The sequence below is a fragment of the Cnephaeus nilssonii genome (genome assembly GCF_951640355.1).
Source record: "Cnephaeus nilssonii genome assembly, chromosome: 17".
NCBI classification, from domain to species: domain Eukaryota; kingdom Metazoa; phylum Chordata; class Mammalia; order Chiroptera; family Vespertilionidae; genus Cnephaeus; species Cnephaeus nilssonii.
Window position 1 is genome coordinate 24753258 of NC_137088.1, and position 23243 is coordinate 24776500.

At 42.1% G+C, this 23243-nt stretch overlaps 1 protein-coding gene across 2 annotated transcripts in view; it reads left to right on the plus strand.

Annotated features, from left to right (window-relative positions):
• The first annotated feature begins 602 nt into the window (after positions 1-602).
• Positions 603-23243, plus strand: part of LOC307113612 (collagen alpha-4(VI) chain-like) — a 115394-nt gene continuing 92753 nt past the window's right edge. Inside the window, exons 1-2 of one of the 2 annotated variants that reach the window (XM_079795428.1) lie at positions 603-648; positions 7854-7931. The gene's annotated coding sequence lies outside the window, so the exon portion shown is untranslated. Of the gene's footprint in view, positions 649-7853; positions 7932-13841; positions 13973-23243 lie in introns of those variants that run through there. The other variant, XM_079795427.1, reaches the window with a different exon arrangement.

Here is a 23243-nt window from a genome sequence, read left to right on the forward strand (position 1 = left end):
TGTGTTTTAATAGGCAATTCTGATGCCCACTCAGGTTTGAGAAACCTTGGTCTAGGAAATGAGAGAGAAGATTCTTTGTTCATTTGCTGAACCAAGTCACTGGGTTGAAGGCTCTGCTTTAACTAAGAGACCTGCCTCTCTCCAGATTCGGATAAAAGAAAGAGCTCAGGGACAGTGAAGCCCAAGGGTGCATCTCTTAGCCAGGAGTGTGGCTGGATCAGTGTCCTTGTGCTTTAAATGAATGTGCTCAAAAGCCTGAATTCTGGTCCCAGCTGTGATCAGATAGATGGGGAAACGGAGTCTTTTCTTCCCTCTGGCAGAGAGCTCATTCGTTCCATCTTTTGAATGATCTTTACACAGGGATGGATATCTCTAGCATTTGTGTTCAGAAGCTGGGGCCAGAGGCTAAGATCTGCTGAAAATCCAGCTTTTATTCTTTGGATTCAAAAAAGACCTGCTAAGAAAACGCTGCCTGTGGCTTGCCCCATGCAGACCAGAGAGATGAGCTCAGCTGCTGGTGGCACGTGGTCAACGCGTGGCTTTGCTCACTGGACGGGAGTTTTTTCTTTCTCTCAGAGGCTCCCCGCTCATCCCACACCACTCCCAAACAAACTAAGAGGGGAAACAGCCGTCAAAGAGCAAAGCGAGGTACTCTTTCCTTCTTACAAGGGACCCTTGAGGTTATTTCTGGGTGGTGGGTTATGGTTATGGGTGATGTCTCTTTTTCCTTTAGTCTTATGTATATTTTAAAATTTTCTACTCGTACCCTGGAACATGTATTTGTGTTTGCAATGTAAAAGGTTAAAAAATAAATCAAACTGCACAGATCATTTGTGAAACAGGTAAAACAAAACTGCTGTATATCGAGAGGAATTATATATATTTATACTAATATTTCATTCCTCAGTTCTTAAGTCAAATTTCTGCATACTTGGTTCAAATCTCTCTACCTACACCCCCCCTCGCCCTCCCCCCCACAACTCCACAGCAGCTTTATAGAAACAAGCTTTAATCTTAGGAATTCAACTTTCTGCTGAAGAACAAAGGGACAGTCAAAAGGGAAATGCTTTTGCCGTAGGTAACATTGTTCTTGAGGACAGAGTCATCAGTGTGCCTGTCAGGTGTGACTTTTAGTCCACAGCATTTGAGTTTTAGATTATTACTAGAAACCACCTATGTCGCACTTACTATGTGCCAGGCACAGGTCTAACGCTTTGCCTGTTAACTTTTTTTTAATTAAAAAAATATTTTTTTGGGGGGGGGGGGAGAGAGAGAGAGAGAGAGAGAGAGAGAGAAAGAAATATCAATTTGTTGTTCCATTTATTTATGCATTGATTGGTTGATTCTTGTACGTGCCCTGACTGGAGATTGAATCCAAAGCCTTGGCATATGCAGATGATACTCTGAGCTACAAAACTTCTTAGTGACCATATGAAATTGAGACTTCATATTGTCTATTTTCATTTTAGAGATGAGGAAACTGAGATACAGATAGATTAAGTAATTGTCCCAAAGTCACACAGCTAATAAGAGGCATGGCCTGAATATAAACCCAGAACTGGCTGGCCAGAGTCCCTTCTCTCAACGACTATACTAACTTTCCTCTCTGTACTTTTTTCTCTCAGTCAGAGGACCTCTTCCAAAAATCCTTAGTAGGTAGGTAGGAAATTCAACTTCAGATATTATTGAGGTTCTCTTCTCTTCTCCACAAGACCAAATAAGAATCCTCAGCTTGGAGAAAGGAGGGGGTTGGGAGTCCAATGTACGCCCACCTGTGGCTTCCTGGTTCCATATTGGCAGCCACCCTCAGGGCTGGTTCTTCCTGCTGGCTCACGGCAAACAGGAGAAGCACAGGGCTGTATTGTGCTCAAGGACCCCCTCTCCCTACAGGCCCCTATCTATTGGGGCTCAGTGGGCACTCAGGGCTCAGGTTCTGTCCAGTGTGGAGACCCCAAACACAAATCAAGGGTATAGTTTGTGGTAGGCAGTTCTATAGACATGAGCAGAGCAAGGATGATGGGCCAGATACATAGGTCACCAAGATGGAAAGCCTCAGGTGCCTAGCAGCGACATTTGGAGGGTGTACCTGGCCCCCAGGGTGACTTTTCCTCCTCTAGCATAACGCTGGTCTTGAGGTTTGGACCCCGTGGCCTTTCCCTCCTAGCGATAACATTTAGGCCTCAGTTATATTTCAGCTCCAGGCAAAGATAAGCAACAAACTCAGCCACAGCTGACATCAGGACCAGCTGCATTGAATAATGACCCCCTACCCTGGCCCCGGCCAGTCCATCAGTGGAATCCACAACCTGAAAGGACACACCTGGAAAACTGCTGAATATTCTATTAAGATCTTCCCCTGGGACCGCCCCTAAAATCTCCACCCTTAAAACCCTTAGGACGCGGTGCACCCTCCTCCCGTGAGCAGGAGTGCCTTTCCCATGTCTAGAGCTTGTCTCTCTCCCTCTCCCTGTCTCTCTGTCTCTCTCCCTCTCCCTATCTCTCTTGTCTCTCTCCCTCTCCCTGTCTCTCTTGTCTCTCTCCCTCTCCCTGTCTCTCTTGTCTCTCTCCCTCTCCCTGCCCCGTGCAGGTTACCTTTAGCTTCCTCACTCCCAAGCTCCGTTACTTGTTTCCAAGCCCATTTCTACTAGGAATTCCTTCTGTCTCTGTGATTTACCAAATAAATGTTCTCTTACAGTTTGGGTCTTGGCTATGAATTCTTTCCTGGCCAGAACCCAAGTACCGAGGTTGCTGAACCAGGTTCGGTCTGACCCCATCCGTCAGACACCTGGTGCTGTTCCTGCCGCCTACAACAGTCTCAGGACATTTCTGCCTGCCTTCTCAGCTCAAGACATGGCCGCGGCCACCTCTTTCTGTGAACACCCAGCTGGATCCTCAGTTGTGATGAGACAAAGGATTTTGATTGGAGGAGGGGTCAAAGGTATCCTAGTGCTGATCCCTCCTACCAGGGTGGGAGGTGGGGAAGGACAGACTGTTGGCATGTAGTTATATGTTGATAAATCTCTTATCCTATTGCAAATTCCCATGTGAAATGAATCACGAGTGTAGGGAAGCCGAGGTGGGAGAACTTATTGTTCTAATTTTTCTTTCAGGGATGTATAGGTGACCAAGGGTGCCTTAGCTAGTCTCTAAATAGATATTGACACGTACTACTTAAGGTATTTACTTAATATTGGTTGAGTATAAATTATATAAGAAATAGATATGCAATGTATGAATTATTTATAGTTTATTTATTAAAATTTTGGTAGTTTTTAGACTTCAATAGATTACCTGGAAATTTGTACCAACAAAATACATACTAAACATTAAACATTGCAACTGCAATTCAATATTTTATTTAAAATTTTAATTTTCAATTTATTGTTTGGATTCACAATCCAAACAAAACTTGAACAGATTACAGAAAAAAAAAAAGAATAACCATCTGTAAAAGAACAAAACAGACCTCTCTAATCTTCTAATACTTCCTCTTTTTATGTACCTAGATAAACATCTTCAATGTATCTTATTAGTAGATTCCAAGAACCTTGCATATCTAGTTTTACATATAAAAAACAAATTACTTTATCTATTTTTTATATATAGGTCACTCAAAGATATTTATCAACTTGTTTACATTACATTCAATACTTTTTAACATCACACTTTAATATCACATTATAATTCCACACTTTAATACTTATTCTATATTATTCTTATCACTATTACTATAACACTTATGGACTAGCAGGTGGAAAGGCAAGAATCACTTGAAGATGATTGTTCAAAACACTTGAACCCCACTCCAAGTTTACGGAATCAGAATTCCCCAGAGGATTTTAGGAGTACTAAGGGTTGGGATCCTTTGGTCTGCATGGTTGGGAAAATTTTTGCTTCACCCATGAACTGGCATCCTACTGTTGACCAAAGAAGTTAGAAAATGTATAAGGCCCATCAGAATGGTCAGAGCAAACCTCGTGGATATGCCCCAGCTGCAAGGGGTGGCAATGATGTGTGTGTGTGTGTGTGTGTGTGTGGGGGGGGGGGGGCGGTTGGGGGGGTTGTTTTTGAGGTTTATTCATAGAAGTGCAGTTAGAGGGAAAGTCAGGGCACTGATTAGGAGAAAACAAAGTGTTCTGGAAAATTATCTGAAATTTGGGAGTAGAGTAAAAAGATGATTGCCTATGTTAATAAGTTGCTAGAGCATTTTCTAATAAGCCTGCCTGCGGGTCATCTGAGCCTCTGGGAATATAACTTTGTTTGACCTGCCACTCACAATTAGATTCCATTTGTTTACAGCTTTGAAAAGTGAGAGATTAAGTTGTGTTCAACTGAGAAGGGGCTCTTTTTTCCTCCCCTGTAGGACATTACTCAGTACTGAATCTGACTTGGCACTCTTATCTCAGCATTTCCTTTTCCACTGACCTTATAAACCACATTTCTCATTTCCCCATGGAATTGGCTTTGTCTCTCTGCTAGTTCCCGCATTCATGAGTTGAATTAAACTTTGAAGGTGCTTAGTATCTCTTCATATGAGAACTATGATTACCTTCAAAGGATGCTTTTACAAAGCACACTGAGCATTTTTAGGTCTGAGGCGTAAGCTGAGGCAGTAAACGGGAAGCCAGTCAAGGGGATATAAGAGTTAAATTCATTAGGAGCAGCGGACCGAGAGATAGAGCTCTAGACAAGTTAAGGTGAGCAGTGCAGGAGGAAGGTCATCAAGGCGACAAGGTTGTCAAGTGTTCTGTTTGTGTGTGGCCCCCTGGGGTAGACCAGGGTTGTTTTAAGGCACCATTCTGGACCACGCATAATTCTTGCCCTAAGAGGAAGTTCAAAGCTAAGATCTGCACTCAATTGCTCTTCCTTTCCTCAGCCAGCACTTTTCTGTTTATTTTTCTCCTTTCTTGTCTTTATGTTACGTGGTCTCTCTCTTTTTTTTCTGTGCTTGTTATTTGATGTACCTTCTTATAGAGGCTATTTGAATTCTTGTTATAACTAAGAAGAAACAAATGAATCAATAAAATAAATGGAGATGTCTCAATAGTACACCCTGACCTAAATTGATGTGGTTTTTCATAATTACTAGGCTCTTTGTTTTTATTTTATTTTAGTTTTTGGTTACTATCTGTAGTGTCCATCAGTTAGAAGTTAGAGCTATAAGTCTAGATATAGGTATTTGCTATTATGTTAGAAGATAGCAAATTTAAAACAGAATTTATCCAGCTAGACATTTATATTTAAGCAGGCACGAACAGGCAGGGTAGGGTTAGGATTAGAATTAGTTTACAGACCACCTATTTGGCAAGATCAAGAAAATGCTACCTCTTTGTCTTTGATAGCACCTTGCCCTAACCCAGTGGTCGGCAAACTCATTAGTCAACAGAGCCAAATATCAACAGTACAACGATTGAAATTTCTTTTGAGAGCCAAATTTTTTAAACTTAAACTTCTTCTAACGCCACTTCTTCAAAATAGACTCGCCCAGGCCGTGGTATTTTGTGGAAGAGCCACACTCAAGGGGCCAAAGAACCTCAGGTGGCTCGCGAGCCGCAGTTTGCCGACAATGGCCCTAACCGGTTTGGCTCAGTGGATAGAGTGTTGGCCCATGGACTGAAGGGTCCCGGGTTTGATTCTGGTCAAGGGCATGTACCTTGATTGCAGGCTCGGTCCCCAGTAGGGAGCGTGCAGGAGGCAGCTGATAAGTGTTTCTCATCGATGTTTCTAACTCTATCCCTCTCTCTTCCTCTCTGTAAAATCAATCAAATAATAAAAAAAAAAGAGTAAGTATGTCAAACACTATTTTTTAAAATATATTTTATTGACTTTTTACAGAGAGGAAGAGAGAGGGATAGAGTTAGAAACATCGATCAGCTGCCTCCTGCACACCCCCTACTGGGGATGTGCCCGCAACCAAGGTACATGCCCTTGACTGGAATTGAACCTGGGACCCTTGAGTCTGCAGGCCGACGCTCTATCCACTGAGCCAAACCGGTTTCAGCACTATTTTTTTTTTTTTTAAAAGAAAGGCTCTCCAGAGGCCAACGTGGCAATGTTGAGGGGCGAGCTTGCCTCACCACTGAGGTGAGTGAGGGGGCCAAGAATCCCTCTAGGTCAGCAGTTGGACACAGAACCTTTGAAAATCAAGCCTTAAGAGACATTACCGAAGTGCAGGAGGCTTTTAAAATTCTTAGACCCTGTTTGTACAAAGATGAGAGTGTCTCTAGTATTTTTGGCAAATCCACATATTTAGAACATCACAGGTTTCACCAAAAAGCTCTATTATTTCCAATGGTCATTGTGCTGATTAACAAAACTCCTGGTGTTGGTTGGAGATAAAGTTAGCTGAAGCATTGGCTGTAGCCATCTCTGGTGCATGGCCTTTTGATGAAATGCAACTTGACCATTCAGGCCAGGGGAATCCACTTCTAGGACATAGTTGAAAACTAAAACCCACATGCCATACTGTGGGAAAGTGCTTTAAAGCATTTCCCAACCACATCCCATCCAGGATATGGAAAAATTCACTGTGCTCTCTCTGGCTGGTATAGGAATTAAGTGATAAGCCACAATAGCTTTGAATCAGACTTGTTTAAAATTAGTTTTAGCTCTAGCTGGTTTGGCTCAGTAGATAGAGTGTCAGCCTGCGAACTGAAGGGTTCCAGGTTCCATTCCGGTCAAGGGTACATGCCAAGCGTGCAGGAGGCAGCCAACCAATGATTCTCTCTCATCATTGATGTTTCTATCTCTCCCTCTCTGAAATCAATAAAAAAAAACTTTTTCTAAAAATAAATAAATAAATTAATTAAATTAAATAAATAAATTTTATTTTATTTATTTTATTTAAAAAAATATATTTTATTGATTTTTTACAGAGAGGAAGGGAGAGGGATAGAGAGCTAGAAACATCGATGAGAGAGAAACATCGACCAGCTGCCTCCTGCACACCCCCCACCGGGGATGTGCCCGCAACCAATGTACATGCCCTTGACCGGAATCGAACCTGGGACCCTTCAGTCCGCAGACCGACGCTCTATCCACTGAGCCAAACCGGTTTCGGCGAAATAAATTAATTTTAATAATTTCATAGTAGTAAGTGACAGAATAGCAAGTTGTCAATGCAAGTGCTGTTGAGAAGGCAAAACACTGCTTTACATAGATTAGGAAGATTAGAAAATATTTATACACCAGTTGCAAAAAAGAAAAGAAAACAAAACAACAGAAACACTGGGGTTTAACTGATTTTTAACCTGTATCTTGTCATCATAAAGTTGATTTTCAAGCTAAGTTGGTTTTCTAGAAAGGCAGAGAGGCAGTTTTCCTGTAATAGCTGAAAGTTTACTTAATAGAAATCTGAGAAAATCACCCACAAGTAATTTTGAGGCCATTAGTTGGTGTTATAAGGAACTACATTTGTTAGAATATTTATTATGAAGAGCAGTGTTTATCACTTAAAGTTGTAAACTGAATTTGTCCCTGGAGGTGGAATTAATGGCCAACCATGGGATCATTGATCCCTTGACTATGAACTCTTGACCTTGTAATTAACTAGTCATTGTATGCAAATCAAGCATCTTTTTGGAGGGAGTAATGTTATTCCTCCTAGCACAAGTTCTATCCAAGTATGTGACTTTGGCAAATTCTTTCTTCCACAGTGGGTTTAGGCCTGTTTTCCAGCAGTCTGTGGAAGTTGTGTGGCAGAATTACTGAATATTCTGTACACAGTTTCTGAAAATGATGCCATCATGTGAATGAGCATACAGCCCAGGCTTTGACTGTACAAAGGTTAACTATTTTTTTGTTTATGTTTGGTTTCTCAATCTCTTCTCGTCTGCTTTTTGTCATGGTTGCAGAAATCTTGTCTCTCCAAAGAACATAACTTTGCGGATTAACCTTGGATTCCAAGAAGACAGCAAAGTGCCGCTCCCACTGTGAGTCCTCAGCCAGCCTTCGCTGGTGATAACCGGGTCTCTTCATCTCTTCAAGGATCCAGCTTGGGTGTGAGGATGGAGGGGGGTAGTTTAAAATCTTTGATGCTTTCCTCTCTGAGCCAAAATGAGGAAGTCCTTTATGTCTCTGTGTTTATGGGGAATGGGGAACAAGACTAGTCCTATGTCTTCCAGCTTTCAGATCAAGGAAAATTTGAGAAAGAGGTGAGGCTATTACCAATGGGAGCTAGTTTGTCCACTAATAAGCACATATTCTTCTGGTGGGGTCTCATATTGGCTCATGGAGTTGACAATTATCCTTCTTCTTCATGGCTGCTAGCATCTAATCTCCTAAATCCTCCACAAAGATACTCTAACTCACATATTACATTTATTGCCTCATTTCCCCTCTTACTGTATCTGACCTAACAAGGGCATGTGAGGGCGGCTTATGTCTGAGATTCTGCCACAGCCTGGTTTTTATACAGATCAGATGGAATACATTGAGTTACAAATTTGTGGCTGGGATTGCTGAATTCATTCCATTAGGTATAAGTCAATAAATGTCTTGAATTTTTTTAAAGCACTATATAACTATAGCCATGATTTAGGAGTTCCTGAGTTTAGCACCAAGTCTTCTCTTGCCAGCCTTAAATTTCTCATACCTAGCTCCTCAATAATTCTTTCCTTTTCAGAAAGTACTGTGAACTCCATCTTTTGTGTAAACTTTAGGACTTTTCCAGGGTCTGAATAATATTAATTCCTTGGTTAAATCCCATTATCTATGCTCCTGTTCATCCCTGCTTTCCTGGGATCATATTTTCTTTTTCTGCTATCTGCATCATCAGTGAAGATGAAAATGGAGACACTCTTATTGGAGGCAGTTTTCAAATAAAAGAATGATGTATCCTTTTTGAACCTCAAGTTTTTTTTTTAAAATGTATTTTTATTGATTTCAGAGAGAAAAGGAGAGGGAGAGAGAGATAGTAACATCAATGATGAGAATCATTGATCATCTGCCTCTTGCACGCCCCCTACTGGGGATTGAGCCCCAAACCTGGGCATGTGTCCTTGACTGTAATCGAACCTGGGACCCTTCAGTCTTCATGCTGATGCTCTATCCACTGAGCCAAACTGGCTAGGGATGAACCTCAAGTTTTGTTGACAAAATGAGGTTTGACAAGATGATCCATAAGATCCTTTAGGGCTAAATTCTCTGAATATACAAACATTGTAGCTGGATGTTATATTTGGCTCTAGGGTTCCTGGTAGCAAAGGAAAATAGGAAAGATGTTGTATTATATGGTATTCATTGTCTGACAAAAAGAAGTGCAGACTCAAGTATTAAAGTAGACTATAGGACCCTGGAAAAAGTTTTAAATTGTGTCTGCTCTAAAGTCATAGTGATGATCCTGAGTTACAAGTGACCAAAATTCAAATTGAGTTAGCTTAAGCAAATACAGTAATTTACTGATTTACACACACACACACACACACACACAGCGGAAGGGCAGGTATTTGACTATCCTCAGGATTTCATCTCTGCTTTCCTCTGTGTTTTGGGATCTGGCAGGAAGGTTTTACAAAGCCGAAACCATAGCAACAGGCAAATTCAACATTGTATCTTTAAAGCTTTATATCTTTACTAGAGGCCCGATGCACGAAATTTGTACAAGAGTAGGCGTGCCCCCGCGCCCCCCCCCCCCCCGCCCCGGCTGCAGGCACCAGCTTCCCTCTGGCACCCGGGACCCGGGCTTCCCTCGCAGCCCTGGCTTTGTCCCAAAGGACAGAAGGATGTCCGGTCTAATTAGCATATTATGCTTTTATTATTGCAGGTAACCAGAGATGTTAGGGGGGAAAAAAAATCTAAGGAAAGATTTTGATTGGCCAGGCTTGGGTCACATGCTGACTCTTGGATCAATCATGGTGTGGGGACTGCAGCTCCCTCCCACTGGAGCTGAGGGTGAAATGGAATTTTTCCATTAGGAGGGTGGTTACCATTCCAGGTAGGCAAAAAGGAAGTGACTGTTTCACCAATTCATGGTTGTCCCCTTTACCCCTTCTACTCTAGGTTCAGGTCAATCACATAAACTTGTCCTTCTCAAAAGTCCACTATACCCTCAAAGCCCTGAGGTCTTTTAAACAAATTGTGACTTAGCTCCCGACTGAGGTTTACCTATCTCTAAGTGCTTTTCATGGCCGTGACTAGCAACCTTGATAATTTAATCTGTGCTGCAAACAGATAGGCTAGACTAGGTGATAAAGACCATAAAGGACACACTTGCCACCCAATAAAGTTGGGTTAGCTTACTGAGCAAGGGGACCACAACCCAGAGGGACGATGGTGCGCCTCACCAGACCAAGGAAGACACAAATTGGGGGAAAGGGTGGGGTTTTGGTAAAATTTCAACAAAGCAGTGCTGTGCTTGCTCAAAGCAAAGCAAGGCTGTGTCGACATCAGGCCTGGGCTGAGATGAGAAAACTCAGGATCCAGTTTCCTTGGAAACTAAAAAGTGAGGATAAATGTGGAATGTTGTGTGTAAAATCCTTACCCGAAGCTCTGCACGTACGTTGGAAATTGCTTTTTTCTGTTAACATGACTTAGATCCTTCAGGCAAGGATGAGGTGTTCATTCTCATGAGATGTGGTTGCAAACAGCGAAGCTTTTGACCGTCTGTGGTTTTAGAGAACAAGTTTTCTCATGTTCTTTCGTTAATTAACAAAAGCATCCCCCCCCACAGTTTTGCAGGAGAAATCTGCCCCCCCCCGCCGCCTCATCATACATGGTAGGGCAAAAGCAGGTTTACAGTTGTATGTACACAAAACACAGTTTATTCTTGTTTTTTTAAAAAAATGAATTATTGTATTATTTTTCATAAGAACAACTGTAAACTACACTTGATCAAGGCCTCTTTTGAAATAAGAGCATGACTTTTGTAGTCAAGCATCACGGAGTGAGTTAAGGTGGAAATGCTATGGCAGCTACAAGGATAAGTTGGAAAAGGTCTTTGGGAGTTTAGATATGTCACTGAGGCAATTATTTGCCATTGATTCACCTTGAAAATATTTGTTGAGCTTCTACTACATGCCAGTCATTGCAGAGGAGATACAATTTCTATCCTGGATCAGCTCACAGTTTAGTGAGGGAAATATCATGGAAGGAGACAAACCCAGAACCCCTGGATAAGGGCCATAGTGGATTTTGGCATAAACGTTTGCGAAAGCAAAGAGGAAGGAATTGTAAGCTCTGATCTGAGGAATTTGGTCCCACTCATGGCAAGAATAATCAGTGGGAGGAAGAATCTGAGGTTTTAAGGTGAGGAGATTCCGTTTGGAAGATGTTGAAAAGTGTAACAGATACTGTTGATAAGATGTCTCAGATCTGCCTAGCGCAGCTCTGAGCTCACCTGCTGCAGGTGTATAGTTCCTGTGCATGCGCACAGCCTCCCACCGCAGAGTTGAGGTTTTTCTCATGGGGGCTTTCTTCATTGCTAAGGTTGCTCACTCCAGCCTGCTCACAGTGCAGCCTGGAAGTGTCTAGGATTTAATCCTTCCTTTCCTCTAGGGGCAATCCTCACTCCTGAGGAGTGGCATTTGGTGTCCAAATCACAAATGTCTTTCCATGGGACGTTTTTGAGGGTCATTATTAGTTTCTCTGAGGGTATCCAGTGGGATTGGACCCCAGTGGCCTACAGAGGTAACACACTCATTAAGGCACACTTTTTGGTTTTTATTTCTTTAGGTCTTACTTTCTATATTCCCTCTCTTGCTTCCCTGGATTGCTTTCTGAATATATTGCCTACACCCAAGTCCTTGTCTCAGGTTCTGCTTTTTGGGGGACCCAAACTAAGATAGCAAATGTCTCCCCTCTAGGGGAATAGCACCCAAGGAGGAATGGGAAAATGGCTTGAAGGCCAAGGAGAAGACACAGAGTAAAGGAAAGTGATGAATGCTCTGAGGTAACAGAAGAAATAAGGACCTTACTACCTATCCAGGGTCAGTGTTAGAGTTCAACACCATGAGCCTAAAGACACCTTAGGTTCTAAGCTACTGCCTTGGGGAATGACAGGGAGACTAGAGGAGGGGGAGGCTGTTGAGAACCTGGCTTTCAACAGGGAGAACTTGGCTTTCTGAGCAGAAGGAGGGAATAGAAGACTGAAAGCACTGGTTGGCATTAAATATCTGAGCTTAACACTCGTTGCTGAATAATTTTACATGTGATAACTTGATTATTTCCCGGAGGGCATCAGGACATTTAGTGAGCACTTACTGCCTCAGCTATATGTGAAGTGACTCTATTTCTGAGTAGAACAAAACTCTGCCGTTATCCCCACATCGTGCATAATGAAGGGACAATTGATAAAGAGCCAAGTAACCTATCATTTCGGAAGTTATCCTCTATGTAGGATGCTCTCTAGGCTCTATGCTCAATTTAACCACCTTGGAAAAACACAGAGAAGCTTGAATTTAACTTTGTTAGTGATATACTGGCAGTTTATTTCAGGAAACTTTATGTGAATCCATTTTCTCAGACACTCAGGCCAGAAACTAAACAACACTCCATCCCAAGAATGGGTCTTCAGATTTTGAGACATTGTATACAAAATGTGGTGGCGATGGTAATTGACCACCCCCCACCTCCCCATCTATCCTCCTTCTCCTTCTTCTATGATCATAGAGATGAGCTGGGCACATGGTTGCCTACTTGGAAATCAAATCTTTTTTTTAAAAAAATATATTTTATTGATTTTTTACAGAGAGGAAGAGAGAGGGATAGAGAGCCAGAAACATCGATGAGAGAGAAACATAGATCAGCTGCCTCTTGCACACCCCCCACTGGGGATGTGCCCGCAACCAAGGTTCATGTCCTTGACCGGAATCGAACCTGGGACCCTTGAGTCCGCAGGCCCATGCTCTATCCACTGAGCCAAACCGGTTTCAGCTGGAAATTAAATCTTAAGTCTTCCCTGCTGCTGGGTGTGACTAAGATCTGACCAATAGAATGCGGTGGAAGGAATGCGAGCAACTTCTGCTTTGCTGATTTAGGAGAAGGTCTCTAGGTTTAGCTCTTTCTCCCTTCCCACTGGCTGCCCTGGTGGTACTTGCAGAAACCTCAGATGACACATTGAATATTAGCCTGGGTGCCTGAATGACTGTGTGGAGGAAGGCCGCTTGCTGACTTGGAATACCCTACTTGGACTAAATTGGGCGAGAGGGACATGACCTTCATTGTTCTTTAAGCCATATAATTGTTAGGTCTCTTGTTATATCAGCTTAATTCTTACCCTAACTCCTACATACGCACGTGTAATTACTTACATATTTCCTTTAACTACATCCTGATCCCTTACCTGGTTGGTGTGAGCTAGTTTAGAGCATCCAAGGAGAATACAGACACTTGAGCTTTACTCGGCCTGGTAAAGGTTATCAGTGCAAGGAGTGTTTGTTCAGTGTATTAATTTATCCCTCCATCCATCCATCTGTCCATCTACACATCCATCTAAACATCCATTATACATGATGTTTTTAGACCTAATATGTTCAAGACTCTTTGCTAGGGGATACCTAGGAGATATGAGTGACACAAAGCTGAATGGTACCCAGTCTCTGCTCTCAGTGAGCTTATAGTCTAGAGACTTTAGGTGGAGACTAAATCATTAAAATAGGGATCGTTAGGGTCAACTTTAATTCTAGTAAATCTTAATTAAATTTGGAAAAGGCTAGTTTAAATTATTATTATTATTTTGAGAATGCTCTCCCTGGTAAGTTTTTGAGTTCATTTTCAAGATCAGTGTTTACAGCGTGAAGGACCATTTTTATTTAATGGCAGTAAAGCATGTGTAAGCACAAGCAATGTGTTACTCACCATAAACACAGTCCTTGCTCCTCCCCCCTGCCGCCCCACTTCCCCCTGGGAGAGTATTAAACACTGGAAAAGCTGATGTGTATCCTTGAGCCTTCCTGTACTCTAGGCTGGAACAGCTTCTTAAGGGATGAAGACAAGAAGGAGAAATTGAAAGGACCAGCTCGCAAGGCTTTTCCAGGTAGGAAGAAATGCCTTTTCCCAGGGATAGTTTTTAATTGGGAACTCTAGTTTGTTTCCATTTATTTTTGCAAATACACTGTTCTTTTTCATTTCTAGGCAGAGAGAGAGAGAGAGAGAGAGAGAGAGAGAGAGAGAGAGAGAGAGAGGAGAAGGAGATAAAGACTGAAAGAAAGACGTTGACTAGCAAAGAGATGGAGAACCATTGAGACAGGGAGAAAGACGCAGAGAAAACGATCCAAAGAATATGTTAGCTATACAGAGAAAGAGGAAGCTCTAAAGGAAAACTATGACAAAAAGGGACCTGCAATTCTCTGGACTTTTATTGGGCAGGAAGATGTAAGATATCATGAGGTTGCTTCCAGAATTTATCTTCTGTGTGGAAAGGGTAAACTGACTTAGGGGACTCACACATGTTGCATGAATTATTTCACTGATGCAAATCATTGGGAGACTTCAAGAATGAAGATTAGTGTTAGAATGGAAGGCCAAAGGAAGAAGAAAACACTAGAGATTCAATGAGTGGACAGACTTAGTAGAGAGATAAAACTTAGGTAAAAATGACTCTCTTACAGCATTCTCAGGGCCAACAGGGGCACTTTTGAGGTAGAAATAAAAGTTTTCATCCTTTTCGTTTGCCAGGATTCATACAATTTGACTACCATTATTTTCCTTTCCATTTGACAACCAGACATAATTTTAATAAATAAGTTAAATGATTATTCCCATTTTTAATGAAAAATTTCAAATATGCAACAAAATTTAAAGAATCAGACAATAGTCAACACTTAGATTCACCATTAACATTTTAATATAATTGTTTTCACATATCTATCCCTCTATTCACTTTAATCCATCTTATTATTTTATGCATTTTAAAGTAAATTCTATCCATCAGTACACTTCTCCCTAAATACTTCAGCATGCACATAATTTGCTAGACTCAAGGAAATGATTATTTTGTAAAGAACTGCAAGAAAAGTTAAGATGAAATTGATCAGCTTTATATTTTTGTATGTAATTTCTAGATAACTGGGGCTGATATTTCTACACTTAAATTCACTGAACAAACATAGGGATGGTGATGCCTATTAAGGATGACTTCTGTGGGGTGAAAGGGAAAAAATTTTGGCTGAAAATTATTCCACAGGATCTATAGGAGAAAAATCTATCACCTTTTTGTCTTTTTTTTGTATTGATCTTCAGAAATAAAGAAATGAGCTCAGGGAATAATAAATACAGAAGGGTCCTTTTTTTTTTTAAATTTCAGTCCCCGAGTGGGTAACCCACAGGCTTTTGAAAGTAGTCTGCCATCCCATAGTTCTGTCTGGTAGTTTCTGACTCATAGGAATGAGTTTTGAAAGGTCTAAGGATGTGTTTATCTTGACACTAAATAAGAGTAATAAAGCCATGTCTATATTTTTGCAGCATCAAAAAATATGATATGTTACAGAGTCACTAGGAAGTGAAGTGATAGATGTTATCTCCCTGATGTTTTGGCCTGAAATATTCTGAATCTAAAAACATGATGACTCCTTTAAAAAAGATCATACAGAAAATTGTTTTGCTTAAACATTCCAACCTAATCTTGTGTCTTATGTTTGAGCAACTCACTATCTAAGTGAATGTTTGTGGCAGTGAGTTTTAGAAGATTCACCCTTCTGATCGCATTTTTCCCATGCCCCTTGGGCGTGGGTTGCAGTCACAGACTGGCTTCACTTTAGATTTCTCAGAGCTCTTAAAGCAAGTACCTTCCAACACTATGCCCATTATCTGGTTTTACCCATTCTACAAACTTGCCAAATGTTTAGATTTATACTGTTGCTGTGATTATATTTTTAACACAGATGAATAAAAATATAACTGTAATTAAAATGTAAAAGCAAAGTCAATTGACTTTGAGTCCTTCATTTACCAATCTTCTCAAGTGTCTCTAAATCTTTGTATAGAACATTCTATCTTAAGAACAGGCAGTCATTTATTCCCCCTTACCCCCTCCCATTGATTCTTAGATAGAGTGGAAAGGGTGGGGGTGGGGGGGAAGAGAGAGAGAGAGAGAGAGAGAGAGAGAGAGAGAGAGAGAGAGAGAATGGTTGCCTCTTGCATGGCTCCGACTGGGACTGGGGATCAAACCTGCAACCCAGGTACCTGCCCTTGAGTGGGAATAGAACCCATGACCCTTTGGTATGTGCAGGCCGACACTCTTAACCACTGAGCCACACCAGCCAGGGTGGAAGTCATTGATATTTTTTGAGCAAATGAATTTAAGCAACAGATATTTGTCGAGCACCTACTATGTTTCATGCCCTAGGGATACATCATGGAAACAAGAAAAATTTCTCATAGTGCTTCTATCTAAAGGTGGGACTGTAACAACAGGTAATATAAAAACCATGATGAATATTATGTAGCATGTTAGGAGGTGATAAGAACTATGAGAAAAGAGGAAAAGCAGAGCAGAGTAAGGGGGGTTGGGTGTACTGGGAGAACAAGGGTGGGTAGAATTTTAAGTAGAATGGCTAGGGTGGACTAACTGTGAAGATGATATTAGAGCAAAGACTTGAGGCAGGTGAGGGAATTAACCATGCATATATGGGGCTATGTGGGAAAGAGTGTTAGAGGCAGAGGAAACAGCATATGCAAAGACCCTAACAGGGAACGTGACTGGCTATTTGAAGAACACCCAGTAGGTCAACGTGATCAGAGTTGAACGAGTAAGAGTGAGAGATGAGTCAGAGAGAAAACTGTGGGCCAGATCACACAGGGCCTTGTAATCTCCTCTGTCTTTTTACTCTGAGCAAAGCAGGAAGTCATTGAAAGGCTCTGAGCAGAGGTGATGTAGGTTTTAAAAGGATTTCCCTGTTTGTATATGTTGAGACTAGATTTAAGGAGAAAGGTTAGAAGCAATAGAGGGGATGGTGGCTCAACACAAGTTGTGGGAGAGGATCAGTTTCTGGATATACAGCTTTAATGGAGAGCCAACAGGATTTCCTGGCAGGTTAAAAATGGAGGAGGAGTATGTGAGAGAGGAGTTAATGGATTTGGGTTTGTGCTATGCAAAGGTTGCAGTTGACATGAATTGAAATGAAAGGAGGGAGTTTTTTAAAAAACAGAGCAAAGAAGGGAACTGTTCTAGGTGCTGAGCATATACAAGTGATGAAGACACAGTCTTAACAAAGCCTGGTTATTCATTGAAATAAATGCACAAAGGTTCAGAGAAAGAACAAGAACAGGAAGCGATTTGCCATCAGGCTTGGGTTAGGAAGGTAACATCTGAGCTGGGTTTTGAAAGGAGCCTGCCAGGTGTGTGTGTGTGTGTGTGTGGGTGTGTGTGCACATGTGCATGTGTATTGGGGCGAAGGAGTCGAGTTCATCCTTTTAGACAGAAGGAAGGAATAAGTGACATATGGTGAATCTGCAAAGTCTAAGTGAACTTGGCAAACACACACTATCTTATAATTTTGTAACCTTTGGAATATTAGCCTAGTTAATGCATTTTACAATCCATAAAGGAATATCTTTATCTTTCTGAGGGCCAGTTGATGCATTCAATGGGTACTTTTTCAATATATTTAAAAAAATTTCTTATGCACTATTTAAGATAAAAAAAATGATACAAAGAATAGTTCAATGGCACTTAGTTATTTTAAGCTGAAGTCCTGGAGACCAAAGTGAAAGATTTAGCTCAAAGAACATAGGCAGCTAGTTTCAAAGAGCGTGTGTCATCCAAGTGACCACACTGCCACCAGCTTGGTGTCACTCCAGGCACCCAGTCCTTTGATTTAGGGAGTCTTCTCTCACTGCTATAAAAATCCGTTACAACCCCAAATCTCACTTTCATCACAGCGTGGTGATAGCCTAGACATAGGAAGCAAAAATGTCATCTCAGCCCTTTGATTCAAGCAAAGCACTTCTCTTGGAATAAAAACTGCTGAAGCTTGGTTCTGTCAATGAAAAGGATGGGATTTGGGGGACTTTGTTCCGTAGATTATCACTTGACAAAGGTAATGGAACCTCTCATGTTTTGTAGCTTTTTACAAAGTCCTTCCTCCCCCATTAGCTCATGCCATCCTGCCAAGTGGTGATGGCAAGATATCATTGCCTCTATTTGATGCTGCCAGAGCTGAGTCTTAGAGAGTTTAAGAGACTTCCAAGAAGTCACATAATAAGAATGTGGCAGGGGCGACACTTGAACCAGAAAATTCAAAGTCAGGTTCTGTGCAAATTTTACTGTTCCACACTGCACTCTCTTTCAGTGTCTGGAGCAGTGTCCCTTCTTCTTAAGGGACATAGAAATAAAGGGCCACGTGTGTGACACCAGACTAGATCATGCAGAGGGCTATCTTGCCCTTATTCACTATCAAGACCTGCTCTTTCTATGTTTCCTGGCGGCAGGAAGTAAGGAGTGACAGAATGCCCTGACCTACCCATGGCCTTTGGAGAGAGGCACTGATCTGCTAGTGGATTGTCGGCACCCTTCCCCAGTGAAATGTCTCAGAAAGACAGGGTAGTTATTCCCAATTCCCTGGCAAGACCCAACTCATGAAATGCTGAGATGGTGGAGTTTATAAGCCACACATGAGTTGAGTTTGAGTAAATATTTTATTGGATTAAATCATTCAGCAGTTTGCTCAACCATGTACATCCTATATAATAAAGAGGTAATATGCAAATTAACCCTCACGCCCTCACAAGATGGCTGCCTATGACCAGGCCGGCAGGGGGGTTAGTGAGGGACGACCAAACGACTGAACAAGCAGGCTGTGTGGGGCAACCAGGCTGGCGGGGGGGTGGCCGTGAGGGGCGACCAGGCCAGCGGGGGGGGGGGCAGTTGGGGGTGACCAGGCCAGCAAGGGGGTATTTGGGGGTGACCAGGCTGCAAGGGGGGGCAGTTAGGGGCAACCAGGCTGGCAGAGGGGAACAGTTGGGGGCGATTAAGCTGGCAGGGGGGTCAGTGAGGGGCAACTAGGCTGGTGGGGGAGGCAGTTGGGGGTGACCAGGCTGGCGGGGGGCGGCAGTTGGGGGCGACCAGGCCAGCAGGAGGGACAGTAAGGGGTGACCAGGCCAGCAGGGGAGGGGGCAGTTAGGAATGACCAGGCTGGCAGGGAGGGGGCAGTTGGGGGCAACCTGGCCAGCAGCAGGGGGCAGTTAGGGGCAATCAGGCCGGCATGCAGAAGCAGTGAGGGGCAATCAGGCTGGCAGGCAGGTGAACAATTAGGAGTCAGTGGTCCAGGATTGTGAGAGGGATGTCCTACTGCTGGTTTAGGATGTCCTAAACTGGAAGTCAGATCCGAGGGGTCTCAGATTGGAGAGGGTGCAGGCTGGGCTGAGGGGACCCCCCTGCCCCCATGCATGAATTTCATGCCCCAGGCCTCTAGTAATGTTAATAAAAGAAAATGTTTATTAGTTGGCTTCAATGTAGCCAGCACTATAATGATTTATCAGACCAGTCTCCAACTTCTATGTATTCACAGCCCAGTGAGAGAGATAAACAATTAGGCCGGCAATGACAATGCAATATGGCAAATGACATCACAGATGTTTGAATCAGGAGTTATAGGAAACCAGATGAATCAGGATATGAAGATTGCCTAGGATAGTTAAAAAAAAATGCCCAACAGCTGAAGTTTTGTTCAGTTTCAAAATTTTAAGCACCTCACAAATGAACTATGTGCGGATCTTGTAATTACCATAGCTGATGGGAGTATCATGCCATCAGCACCCACTTACTGCTTTGCTGAACTGTGTCATTGTCATCTTTACCTCTCCCTGGAGGAATGCTCCAAGACTCTGCATCTTGTTATATTTTTCTTTTGGAGCCTAATGACACATTAATTGTCATTGAAATGTTTGACACAGCCTCCCTCAAATATTTTGCAAAAAGTTGTATATATATAATTCAAGCAGTCATAAGATTTGTGAATGGGCACAGAAAGCAAATGTTAATATTTATGCAAAAGGTTAAGGCTAACCTTTAGTTTGTCTTAACTGTCAGACATGCTGTGTGGTTTTTAACGTGTTGTATACAAAAAATCTGTTTATGTTCCCCCAATTGTTTGCCTCCTGGGGTTTCCTGTTGCTCAGATGTGGTACGCTGTAAGTCTGTCTTGTAGGAAATCCAAATCTATGGTGCTTAAAATACGAGATAGATAGATAGATAGAGAACATAGCTTCAGATTTCAAAGTAAAGTATAATTAGAAATTAAATAAAAAATGTGTTAAATTAATTTTGCATATTTGCATTGGGCCTTTCATCCAAATATATTGCAGCTTCTGCTTATCTCTCAGTCATTTAATCATAAAGAAAAGATTTTTTAATTGATCATTTCTTCCCTTTCTCCACCTAGTTAATAATAGACACTTGATTTTCTCCATGTGGAGCTAGAGTTGCTGTTGAAGATCAATGGGCAGAAACCATTTCATGCTAAATGCATGGAAAAATGATTTTCATAGTGTGGTCCCTTGGACCAGCTCAGCATCCAAATTCTCATGCCCCATTTCAGACCTATTGTACAGGAACTCTAGAGGTGGGGTCCAGGAAGCTGGCTTTTAACTGGTCCTCTAAGTGATTCTGATGCAATGCTCAAGCTTGAGAACCACCGTCATAGAACATTAGAGATGGAATCTTTACTTTTATGGTTAAGGGGTCCACAGAGAGAGAACAGAAATGCTGAAGGAGACTGGTATATAAAGCACTGCTAATCCTATATAATAAAAGGGTAATATGCAAATTGACCCTAATAGTGGAATGACTGGTCGCTATGAAGCGCACTGACCACCAGGGGGTAGACGCTCAACTCAGGAGCTGCCCTGTGATGGTCAGTGCGCTTCCACAGGGGGAGCGTTGCTTAGCCAGAAGCCACCTCATGGCTGGTCAGCGCAGCAGTGGTGGTAGGATCCTCTCCCACCTCTGCAGCAGCGCTAAGGATGTCTGACTAATGACTTAGGCCCGCTCCCCAAGGTGAGTGGGCCTAAGCCATTAGTCGGACACCCCTCAAAGGCTCCCAGGCTGTTAGAGGAATGTCTGACTGCCAACTTAGGCCCGATCCCCTGGGAAGTGGGCCTAAGCCATCAGTTGGACATCCCCTGAGGGGTCCCAGACTGTGAGAGGGCACAGGCCGGGCTGAGGGATTCCCCCCCTCCCCCCCCAGTGCATGAATTTTTGTGCACCGGGCCTCTAGTTGAATTAAATGGAGTTAAGGTGGTTTATGGTTAAAGATTGAGAAACTTTGCCCAGGTCCCCTCTTCTGTCCCACCTTCTCATTTCAAAAACCAAATGTCTCCATAAAACTTATCATTGTCTTAAGAGCTTGTACAGTGCATTTGCTCCAGAAAGGCTTACCCAAGTCCCAGCACTTCAAAACCTTAACTCCCTAGACCTTGGATGAGCGAGCTCCATTTGGGTGTCTAAAACTTCTCTTGTGTTTGTGCACATGCTTCTTCACTTGCTTGCTATTTCCCACTCATCCTTCAAGTCTCAATTCCAGTGACATCTGCTCTGAAGCCTTCACCCAAGTGAAGGGAGGTGCTCACCCACTGTGCTCCTCAGCACTTTGTATAGATTTCTACAGCATTTTGCTCACCTCACAATGTTGCAATTTATCCATCTCTGTCTCTCTAGTAGAGTTCCAAGTCCTCTTAGAAAAAGAACTACTTCTTTAATCTGTTATTTCTAGCACCAGTGTTTGGAGCAAACTTCTTCTTAAAGGATACAAAAGAAATAAAAACCATGTATGTGACACTAGACTAGATACTTGCAGAGGGCCATTCTTGCCCTTATTCGCTGCTCTTTTGATGTTTCCTGGTGATAGGAAGTAAGGGGTGGCAGAGTGCCCTGACCTACCCAGGGCCTTTGGAGAGAGGCCTGATCTGATTAGTGGATTGTAGGCATCCTTCCTGAATGAAATGCTGCAGAAAGATAAGGGAGTTATTCCCATTTCCCTAGCAAGACCCAACTCATGAAATGCTGGGGTGGTGGAGTTGATGAGCCTCAATGAAAATTTGCAAGAGTATCGTATGCCCTCCCTGAATTATTATAATCTATTGAATATTTGAGAGTAAATTACTGATCTTAAAACCCTTTGCTCCATAATTTATTGTGTGTATTTCTTAACAATAGGGCATTCTCTTATATGACTACAACACAAGGATCAAAATCAGGAAATTTAACATTGAAATAGAATTATTATATAATATTCAGTCCACATTAAAATTTTACCTATTGTCTCACTTAATGTCCTTTATAGCAATTTTTTTTTGCAATCCAAGATCATATATTGCCTTTAGCTGTCATATCTCTCTTTTTAAAAAATTTTAAATTACATTGACTTTTTGGTTAATTCTCACCTGAGGATATTTTTTACATTGCTTTTTCAGAGATAGTGGAAGGGAAAAAGGGGATAAGATGGAGGGGGAGAGAGAGAGAGAGAGAGAGAGAGAGAGAGAGAGAGAGAGAGAGAGAGGTGAGAGAGCCACATCAACTGGTTGCCTACTGTACATGCCCAGACCCGGACACGGAGTGAATCGGCAACCCAGGTAGGTGCCCTTGATCAGAAATTGAGCCTGAGACCCTTTGGTCCTATGCTCTAACCATTGACTAACACCAGCCAGGGCAGCTATCATATCTCTTTAGACTGTTTTCATCTCAGTTGGTTCTTCAGCTCTTCATTGTTTTTCATGATATTACTATTTTTGGGAGGCACAGGCCAGTTGCTTTTTTAGACTGTCCCCAAATTTTGATTTAAATGACGGTTTCCTCATTATTAGATTTAGGTCATGGATCTTGAGGAGGGTAACCATATAAGTAAGTGATGTTGAGTTTTCTCATGTGTAATAACATCAGGAGGTACTTGATGTTGGTTTAACCTAATATTATTGACTAGAGGCCTGGTGTATGAAATTCATGCATGGGTAGGGTCCCTAGGCCTGCTGGCAATCAGGGCCTTCCTGCTGCCTGCTGGGGCCTTCCTTCATTCTGCACCACTCCCTTGTGGTCAGCACATGTCATAGCAAGCGATCAAACTTCCAGTCTCACGATTGAACTCCTGAGGGGAATTTGCATATTAGCCTTTTATATATATAGATATTAATTTTGATCACTTTGGTTAAGTCGTGTCCACCATGTTTGTCCATTGTAGACACTTTTTTGTTCTCTTTATTTATAAGTAATTTGTGAGGGGATACTTTGAGACTGTGTTAAAATACTGTTTTAGCATCTCTTAATGACTCTTTCCTGAATTAGTTATTACTATGGTGGGTGCAAAGTAATTATT